The sequence below is a fragment of the Gavialis gangeticus genome, unplaced genomic scaffold (assembly GCF_001723915.1).
Source record: "Gavialis gangeticus isolate Ggan-Ray unplaced genomic scaffold, GavGan_comp1, whole genome shotgun sequence".
NCBI classification, from domain to species: Eukaryota; Metazoa; Chordata; order Crocodylia; family Gavialidae; genus Gavialis; species Gavialis gangeticus.
In genome coordinates, this window is record NW_017729027.1 from 1,815,265 (window position 1) to 1,826,120 (window position 10,856).

Here is a 10,856-nt window from a genome sequence, read left to right on the forward strand (position 1 = left end):
AGGGGGGCTGGGGGAGCAGAAAGGGGATGGAGCCTGGTGGGTGTCCCCCTATGGTCCCCTCCCCTTCCTCCATCCAGCACGGAGTCTGGGTCTAGCTCCCTGCGGCGGTGAGTGGGGACTGCCTGAATCTCCAAAGCTCTCCAAATCTTTTCCGAATTGATTTGGAGAGCTTCAAACCAATTTGGACTTTTTTTTTGGTTTCCTGACTCGATTCAGATTCAGAGATTCAGCCATTGATTTAAGCTGAATCTCCTCTGAATCAAATCAGCACCCAAACCTTTGCACGGCCCTGGTAGCTCCTATACCCTCCTTTATTCAGTAGTCTTGCTTGCCATGTCTTGATGTTAAAATTAGTAGAAGAGGCTGCACAGAGGGCAAGACATTCTTTTGAAGAGGTGGGCCCTGTCTGGTCCAATGCTCCCTCTCCAGCTTCATCCCAATTTTTACTTTCACTGAGTCCTTTAGCTTGGGGCCCACTGCTCAAGGCTGCAAGCTCCTGGCTCAGCTGTGGTCATGCCCCATGATCTTGGGTTCCAGCTCCTGCAATATCTGCTATGTAGGCAGCTAGAGGCCTTGAGTTGTATTTTTACCCTGCCACCTCCTGCCTTACAGTCCAGACAAGGTCAACCTCATTCAGTCACAGAATGCACTCCAATCCTTGTCATCTATCCACTCAGCACAATTCTAAATTTAGGGTGTCCCTAGTCACCCCCTTTCAGTGGCCTCCCACTCCCCTGCAGCCAGAACCCAGCCCTCTGGGAGAAAATCAAAACCACAAAATGCAAGCACCAGTCCTGGTTCAAAGGAATGGTGGTAGGCTCCAAGTAGAAAGGAAAACAAAACATAAAATAACTAGGGTACTTAGTTTGCTTCCTATGTAGGTCCCCAGCTTCTCTTCACTTGGAGCTGCCTCCTGAGTCCTTTCACCACAATCCTCATGCCTGTCAGAGATGGTTCCATCCCCAACTGCTTCCACAGCCAGACTGCCTCCCCTGATCTGAAGCTTGGGCTTATACAGGGCTCCCTGGGTCACATGAGCCCTCTACTTCCCCTCCCTGGGTCATCAGGCTTTGCCTGCACCTGGAACTGGTGGCTATCTTGCTTTAAGCTCCCCTGCCTGTGAGTTTGCCTCTGGCATCAACACCGGGGCACAGACAGGAGAGATATAGAGATGAACTGGAAGCAAGTGAGAAGGATGGGGGGGAGGGGGAGGAATCAGAACCACATAAGCAGGAAACCAAGGGGAAGGGACCTCTACCAGGGACGGGATGCACTGGCAAACACATAAAAGGTAAGAGAGGTTGAAAAAATTGGGTTTAGCCTAGAGAAAAGAAGACTGAAGGGGAATTTCAAATAGTTTCATAGTTGGCAGGGTCAGAAAGAATCTGAGCAGATCATCAAGTCCGACTCCCTGCCATGGCAGGAAAGAGTACTAGGGTCAAACGAGCCTGGCTAGATGATTATCAAGCCTCCTTTTGAAGACCCCCAGGGTAGAAGCAAGCACCACTTCCCTTGGAAGTTGGTTCCAGATCCTGGCCGCCCTGACTGTGAAGTAGTGCCTCCTGATGTCTAGCCTGAATCTAGTGAAAATAAGGTTGGCTATTAAAAAAAACAGTCTCACTGTGAGGGTGGTTAAGCACAGGTCACATCATATTTACTCAAATCTAAGATGACCCTAAATTTAAGATGATCCCCAAATAATTTCATTCTATACATGAAAATTTTACAAAGTTGCTATAATTTTCCATGTATAGAATCAAATCATTGGAGGGTTGTCATTAATTCATCTCTCCCTTGGCACATTCATCCCAGGGCACATGTCTGCTGCAGGGGGCAGGCAGTGGGGAGGCAGGTGGTATGGGGAGGTGAAGCAGCTTGCTTCCTGCCTCCCTACCACCTCTGGCCCCTGCCTGCCCACCCACCTCTAGCCTTTGGTCCCTCCTTCCTCCCAGCTTCTGCACCCCCACTCTCCTCCAGCCTCTGATCCACCACTCCCTCCAGCCTGTGTTCTCTCTCTCCCCCAGCCTCTGCTTCCCATACCTAGGGAAAAATCTTTGTTTTAGCATTGAGTAAACACAATATTACCTAGAGAGGCTGTGAAATCCTTGCTAGCTTTTAAGAGCATTCTAGACAAAGACTTGTCTGTAATGCTTTAGACTGAAATGTTCGTGCCTTGAGCAGGGGGTTGGATATGATGATCTCTTGAGGTCCCTTTCAATGCTATTTTCAATGATTCCATGAAAAATTGTTTAACATGACAATTTTAATGAACTAGACAAAACCTTCTCAGCTTAGTTACAGTTAAAAGAAAAAAAGAAAAGATTTAGCTTGCCCGTCTTGGAAGTAATTCCCTCTGTCTGGCCACTTTAATCTACCTATCAGTACAGAAGTCTCCAGAGACTGTGTCCCAAGATTTCTCCTAGACACTCCTGTTATCCAGTTCTCCTCAGCAGTTTTTGAAAACAAAGCAGCAGTGTGGTTAGTAAAAGTGGTTCATTTTCAACCTTCTAAGAACAGCTCCTTTGGTGGAGCAGAAGGGAAAAAAATAAACCTGCCTTAATTATGATAAGCACATAAGAGATGCCTTTTCAATCCCTCCAACTATTAGTTGGTCTAATAAAAGATATCACAGTTACCCAAAGAACCTTGCCTGTTAAACCTCTCACACTTTAAAGTGAAGACTAAAGTGTGGAAAGTTTTGATTCATAAGCTGCTGTTTGCTGATGATGCTGCACTGGTAGCCCACACAGAAAAAGACCTTCAAAGTTTTATCAGTCACTTAATTTATGCCTGCCAAGAGTTAGGTCTTACAATCAGCATCAAAAGACCAATGATATCAGTCAGAACACTGATTCACCACCAGTGATCACAATATGTGAAAACATATTAGATGTTGTAAGTAAATTTACATACCTTGGCTTCATTGTTACCAACAACCTGTCACTTGAGGCTGAACTGAATACCTGTATTGGCAAAGCATCAGGTATCATGCTTGTATCATCAATACCCTTTTCTACAGCAGCAACTGGGAGAAGAACCCTATACCACATTCAGCACTTTAACTTCACATATGGTAAGTGCAGAAGGGACTGTCATTCAAGAATTGGGCTCCACAGCCACACTCACAGGTGTTCAATGAGCTGATGCCTCACTCAGCACAATTCTGTTGTCTCATGAGACAGATACCTAATGTGACAGCACGGTCCTAGGGGTGGCCATGAACTCCCCTAGCGCCTCCTACTGTGCCAATGTGATATAAAAAGCACCCTCACAATCTCACCCACCATGTCTTTGGTGTTAATAATGTTTAAGGGAGGCTGCCCTTTTGTCCTCTGACACGGTGCCCTGATGTATCCCAGTCTTAGTTCTATCAGGGGTGACTCGGTGCACCCCAGCCTTATGGGCTACGCGTGGCTCCAACCACCCCTGTACCCCACCCCAAGCCTCACAGATGTACCGGACGTTGTTTGGTCAATTTCCTTCTCTGTACCCCACTGGTGCTTCTCGCAGCCTGCGCCCCCACTGGCACTGAGGTCAATGCACCCCAAATGCGGCACCCTCTCTGGCACCGGGGTCCCCACGCTACCGTGGAGCCCCTATGAGGCCTCCTCCAACCTCTAATAGCCTCACCTGGTCCTCCAGTGTAACAACAACAAAAGCAATACCGCAAACCAATTGGCTACAACGCAAATCTAAGCCTCCTGGCTAAAACGTTCTCCAAAACCACACCACGTCTCTCACCCATGTAACTAGCAGCTTGTATATCCAGGCCTTTTCCCTTTTTCCACCTTCAGGGCCGAGCTCTTTCCCTTGGTCAAACAGTGCTCCTTCTGTCTGGCTGCCAGTTGAGAGAGAGAGACCACAAGCTCACAGCCTCCAGTCTGTCTTATAGTAGTCAGCCCTCCCCTTCCGTCAGCTGACTCTCCAGGTGTGGGCCCTCAGCTCATCCTGGTTGCCTCTAGCAACCAGCACCTGCGCCACTACTCCAGCGTTCCAAGTAGCAGGCACCTTAGTGCCCTGCTACACCTAATAAGACATGCCATTCTGGGCCAGACCACAAGGTCTGTCTCACCCAGCCTTCTTTGGGCCCGTCTACATGAGACACTTACTGCCAAGTAGCTTGTCACTACTGCGCAGTAGTGTCACCCGGCATGGACCATGATATGACGCTGCTGCGCAATAGTAATGAACTACTGTGTAGTAGTAATGAGCTACTGCACAGTGTCACTAGGCAATCATGCCAAAATGCTACTGTGCAGTAACACCGGTTACTGAGCAGTCATTTAATATGTGAGTTATGTAAGTACTAAATGACTGTGCAGTAATAACTGCACAGTGAGCAGCTCATGTAGACGTGCCCTGTATCTCATAATGGCAAAGAACGGTTGTTAAGGGGAAGTGTATTTATCCAGGGCCTATGCAGACAGATCCGTCCACTGCTTCTCTTTCCTCTAAATGCTTCCAGCATTTAAAGGCCTAGGAAGTTGTAATTTGGAGGTTGCACCCTTAACTTGTATGTTACATACCCACCAATGACCTTATCCTGCATGAAGTCGTCTACTCCTCTTTTGAACCTACATAAATTGTTGGGCTCTACAACATCTTGTGGCAATGAGTTCCAAAGTTAGTTTCATGCTGTGGGAAAAAGAACTACTTTTGGTTAATCTGAAATCTGTTTTCTAATAATTTTTTGTACGTCCCCTAGTCCTAGTATTGAGAGAGATAATAAATAATAAATGATATGTGGTTGCCTTTCGAAGTTTTAATGGCCTTGCTTGCATGCCATCCTTTCACAGAACACATTGGTTGGCCATAATCAGCTTTGGTCAGACTGAAGCATTTTTCCCCCCACCCACTTCATTTTTCATGAGTTATGAAATATGGATAGCATTCCAAGCCTTCTGTGAGCGTGATTATGGTTTTATTTTATGTACAGTTTTTCCAATGTCTGTAGAAAATTGCTTTTTACTTAGAGAGGAAAAGGTGTTTGAAAATGACCATTGGCAGAGTTAAATTTGTAAATTTTGGCATACTGAGGTATAGGTCTGGAAATATCTGATCTTTGTTCATCATCTTTGAAAGATGATAATGGATAATGCAGAGAAGACTGAAATAGTTAATGCCATTTTTTACTTCACTTTTTGAAAAAAAGGCATCTCTCATGTGCCAGGCAGACTTAGCAGTAAGGACAGGTATGTACCCAATCTAGAGTGGCAAAGGAACATGTCAGAAATTAGATAAGCTGGATATTTTCAAGTCAGCAGGGTTGTATGAGACTTATCCTAACGTATTCAAGGAATATAGGATGAAGTAATTAAAGGTCGAGTAACATCCCAGAGGACTGGAAAAGGATGAATATATTTCCTATCATACAAAAAAAGGAAAAACAGAGGACCAAGGGTATTACAGACCAGTCAGTCCATCCATAGCTATAAACAGGCATTGCCCTTGTGCCATCATAACATTTTAATAGTGGCAAAAATCCCAAGCAAACAGATGTTTTTGCCCTTGTCACATCACAAATACCCAAACTGTGGCTGTGACAATTTATTGTCATAGTTTGTGCCTCCTAGGCACTGAGGAAGTCTGTTTGCTTATGGTGCGAGAGTGCAGGCAGCCTGGGTCTGCCTGCCTTCTCCAGGTTCCCTGTGTAGGTGCTTCTGGTGTTTCAGGGGCTCAAATCTGCATGACATTGGTCCTGGGCACCTGATCCTGACCAAGTGCCCACATCTGCTGGTGAGGAGCAGGGAACTCCATGAGCTTCCCTCCTCTGCCATGGTAGACGTTTCCCAGGAATTCCCCTGCAGGGGCAGATCAGGGACACATCTGTAGGAGTGGAGGGCCTGATCTTGTAGGGGGATTTCTAGGGTACCTCTGCAAGTGGGGAAACCCCTGTGGGAAACCCTGTGCCAAGAATCCTATGTCAGGGGATACCCAGGGTATGCCTTTCACACTGCAGCTCAGGTATCATGCTGCCATTCCCTAGGTTGGAGGGTGGTGCCCAGGAACAATGCCCCACATGATTGGGCCCCTGAAGTGACCTAGTGGTACAACCACCCCCACAGCATCTATGGTTGCCAATGAAGTGTACCAGCTATCTGGGGACAGATCCTGGCATAGCTGACCCTACTCCAAAGACAACATCTGTTCATAACTTTTGACACCTGCAAAAACCGTGGAGCATGTATACAAAGAGTCTTTTTCTAAGCATACAGAGGATAACAAGATGATAAGGATTAGGCAACATAGGTCTATCAAGAGAAAGTCCTGTTTAACCAACTTGGTACCCCTCTGGGACAAGGTGACAGGGTTTGTGGTGTGCGAGGAGCAGTGGGTGTGATATCCATGAACTTTAGCAAGGTTTTTGACACCATCTCGCACAACATTCTTGTAAGTCGACTAAAGAAATATGGTCTTGGTGGAATTGCTATGAGGTGGGTGAGTAACTACTTGGAGTACTTGTCAACTGCTCAGTGACAAATTGGGAGAGGACAGGGGTGGATCTAGAATGCCTAAAGGGGCCGTGGGACATGACCCCTCAGACCAAGACGGGATACTGTGGGTGAGGAGTGGCTGGAGCCCCCAGGCTGGTAGGGGACACCATGGAGCTGGGCAGAGATCAGACATTTGAAGGGGTTTCTTGTGTTGCCATGGCTGCTGCTGTCCCTAGATAACCCAGAAATAGGCATAGCTCCAGAGCTCCCTACTGCCCTGCTCAAGCTGCATGCTCCAGGAAGCAGCTGTATAGGATGCTGGGCTCAGCTGGAGACAGTGGCAGGGCACACAGGTTCCTCTTTCCATCTCCTGTAGCTTGCTTGGCCACTTCCCCCCCCAGGGTGTCTCCCCCTGGCCAAGAGTAGGAGCTGGAAGGAGGAAGCTGTGTTGTTGCTGCTGATCCCAGATGAGGCCAGCATCCTGTGCTGCTGCCTAGTGCTGCCTGCAGCTGAAGTGGGGCAGGGGAGTGGCAATTCTTGGGCTCCCCCTGTGCCTGGAACAATGGCAGCAGCAGGAGGTGGGTTCCTCCCTCCAGCTCCTTCTCCTGGCCAGTGGGGATCACGGTAGGGGAATGGTAGGTGCAGAAAGAAGAAACCCACCTGATGTCACCAAGGTCCCCGTGGCATCCTGTGCATTCATAGCCCAGCGTCATAATGGTGCAGGAGATGCCCTGGGGCTCTCCCTGCACCTGGACCAGCTGGGGATGGCAGTTGCAGTGGAAGGAGGGGTGCATCCATAATGCTTCACCCTTCCTCCCCTGGATCTACCTCTGGAAGAGGGTATCAAGTAGGGTTCCCCCAGGGCTCTGCCTTGGGGGCTGGTATTGTTAAATATTTTCTTTAATAACTTTGGGGATGGGATAGACAACACACTTAGTAAATGTGGGGCGTATACAAAGCTGGGTGGAGATGCACGCTTTGGATGATAAGACCAGGATCCACAGGCAGAAACACTGTAAATGATTCTCTGGCTCCACTGAAGGTGGGGGTGGGCGGGCTGTGTGATACGGTCTGGAGGCAGTGAGCATTAGGGGATGGCTAGAGAGAGGTGGCTCCCTGGAAGGAGAGGTGGGATGGAGGTCCCCACCTGAGAGAAGACTGTCCCTGGGAGACTGCCACAGGAATTTTTATGAGGACTATTTGGGAGCCTGAGCACAAGGTAAGGATTTTGTTTGTCTTGTTTTACCATACCCTGTTGTCAAAGCATATGATCACTTTTTATTTTTTGTACTATTTATTTTTCCTTGTAATAAGCCCCTTCTGTTTTTCCACCTTTACTTTACAAAAGTGCCCGTGGTAAATCATGATTTCTGGGTAAATGAATAACCTGGGCTTACCTGTTCAGCAGAGCGGGGACCATTTGGCTTACACAAACCCAGGGTGTATTTGAAAGCAGCCTGACACCCTGAGGTTTTGTCATAAAATCTCTGAAATGAAGGAGGTAAAATCCAAGAAGGAAAATTATTACACTTATGATGGAACAATAAAATGGACAAGTATAAAATGGGGAACGACTAGCTAAGTTACAGCAATAAAAAGAAGGACCTAGCAGTTATTTTGGGCTCAAGCTGAATATATGCCAAAGGTAGTAATGTACTGAGTTGCTTGTATGTCATGGGAAGAAGTTCTTCCACAGTATTCAACAATGATAGGAACTCACCTGGAGTATTGTGTCCAATTTTGGGCACTGCACTTCAAGGAAGCCATGGACAAATTGGAATTAACCTAGCGGAGAACAAAAATGAGAAGAGGCCTAATGTATGATAAAAAGTTGGAAGAATTGGAACGATTTAATTTGGAAAAGAGAAAATTGAGAGGAAGATTTGAAAGCAATCTTCAAATACAAAAAAGGGGTTGTTATTAAGAAGAACTTTATAAATATGAGAGTGGTTCAACATTAGAACAGGTTTTCCTGGACAGGTTGTGGAGCCTTTCTTATTGAAAATGTTTGAGTGCAGGTAACACAGACACTTTTCTTGGCTGTCTTAGCAGAGTGTTGGACTAGATGACCTTCTATGCTTCTGTAACTTCCTGTGAGAATTCTTAAAAAACACAATTAAGCAACTTCACGGCAAGTAAATGAACAAATAATTGTAGTTCACGCTATAGATCTGTTTGCGACAGGAAGATATGAGTAGTTTCTCATTCTCTATGAATGTGAATGGTGGAATATCGATGGTCTGTGGCTTCTGAAAGGAAATTCACCATTTTGAAGTGCCACTTAGATAGGAATACTCAGACCCTGTCTTAAGCAGTCTGATTGAAGACAGGTTTAAACTATATAGGTTGGTTAGTTTGGAGGCTCCAAGCAGCCAACAGAGCTGCATTTAGAGAAGTCTGAATTATTTAAATATTAAATAAGTGGATCACTGAAGGCAAGCCCAGGACAACACAGGTAAACATAGCATCATGTTGGAGAAAAACTAGCAAAGGGATAACCAGCTATATCCCTCTGCCACTGACATTTGCAGATATTTGAAAATTATTATACAAATATACATAGCCCAAGTTATAGCTCCAGTGGAAAAGGCAGACTAGCAGCTGAGCAGTACTGCTAGACTAGAGAAACACAGCAGAAATCAAAGCAGATTTTACTTTACCTTCCTAAGTCTATTGTATCCAGCTGCTCCTGTAAAAAAATACAGGATCTATATAATCTATCTATATAATGTAATTGGACTATCCGAGTACTGTTATCCACACTGGCAATTTACTATCAGTTTGGTCAAGGACAGTCAAATTACTTAATTACATGTAACAGTTACTCTGTAGAGATTTAGGAAAACACAAATAAACGTAACTAATCCCTTCTTATTTATTCCTTGCAAACAAAAACCTAAGGTTTTGAAAGAAAGCAGTGCAATTAATATAATTAGAGATTGGTGTCACTCAAATCTTGAAAATGCCCTACGGGTATCTGGGTATTTTGAATATTTAATTAAGGTACTCGAGGAGACTGACTTCTAGAACATGGTAACCACTGAAGGAGGGAATCCCTGCCCAGTCTTGTAATGTTACCTTCCTGTCACTGGGTGGCATCTTCTGCAGGCCAGTTCCTGAAGCATAGCCATGACAAGATAGGGGTACCTTCCTCGATATCACTGTATTTGATAACATGCTAGTTTCTCTGTACTCCACACTTGCTAATGACCATCTTCCCTCTTGAATGCTATCACTCTTCCACTAGTCACATTATCCTTTCTGCTGCATTTCTCTTGTCTTCTAGCTACTTCTTGATTATGTGTCTCTTCTCCTGTTTGGCAGCCTTCCTCCATTCCTTCAAGAAGACAGCTTGTATTCACATATGGAGTTTTACACAGGCTATTGTTCTATACAGGCAGTCCTCAGACTTAAGACGCAATTGGTTCCTGAAGACCACGTCTTAAGTTGAAACATCATAACTCAGAACCAATTTTCTCATAGGAACAATGTTATAAATGGGTAATTGGTTCCTTTATGATGCTTGATACAGTTGTATCCAGTTGTATCTAAGTCTGTTGTGGTGGAAGGGGAGGGGGGAAGGAAGGGGTATGGAGGGGCAGATCAACACCCCCACAGCAGAGGAGGGATTGGGGCTGGGGCAAGTGCTGCACAGGCAGGGTGGGGGCGCGTGGGATGAAGGCGCAGCTCGTCCGTGGGGTGTGGGGAGAAGGGGGCGGCTCCTACCACTGTGCACCTTTGGTCCAAGAGCTGCTCGTCAGGCAGCTCCCACCACTGCTCCCACCACTCATCCGGGAGGGCCAGCTGGGGCAGGGCAGGCAGGGGATGGAGCCCTCCTTTGCTGCAGGGGCATTGATCTGCCTCCCCCACACCTCTTCTCTCTCCCTTTCCACCACAACAGACTTACCAGCTGGATGCAGTTGTATCGAGCATCATAAAGTTGAAACCTGTATCAGAACCTTGAAACATGGTGTCAATTTATAGAGGATGTAAGTGCTGTTTGTTGTAAATTGAAAAGTCGTAAGTTGAGGACTGCCTGTATGTTACTTAGCTAAAGCTCTGTCAGCTTTTTTGCCAGACCTGAGGAAGGGAGCTTTATCCCAAAAGCTTGTCTAAGAACTCTCCCAACTATGTATTTGGTCTAATAAAAGATATCCTATTGTATTTGAAAGAAGTCAAGTATCGGGACAGCTATCTGGATGGCCTAACTATGTGCGGAAAGATTGACACATATTGATATTTTAAAGTGAAGTAAATGTAACTTCAGAAGGAAGAGAGAGACTGACAATTCTGGAGTTTGATTCCTTTATTCATAAAACAGCTCACATAACATGTTGCCAGCCTATTCCTTATCCTGGAGCAGTATAGATCACTTCTGGGCTAGGGACAGAAATTACACATAAGTGATCTGAAACTGGTTCA

The 10,856-nt window shown here is 45.9% G+C and overlaps 1 long non-coding RNA gene across 1 annotated transcript in view; it reads left to right on the forward strand.

The window, feature by feature from the left end:
• Positions 1-6,882, forward strand: part of LOC109299836 — a 15,196-nt gene extending 8,314 nt beyond the window's left edge. The window contains exons 2-3 of the long non-coding RNA XR_002098012.1: positions 1,838-1,840; positions 6,871-6,882. This is a non-coding gene — a long non-coding RNA (uncharacterized LOC109299836). The remainder of the gene's footprint in view (positions 1-1,837; positions 1,841-6,870) is intronic.
• Positions 6,883-10,856: the final 3,974 nt, after the last annotated feature.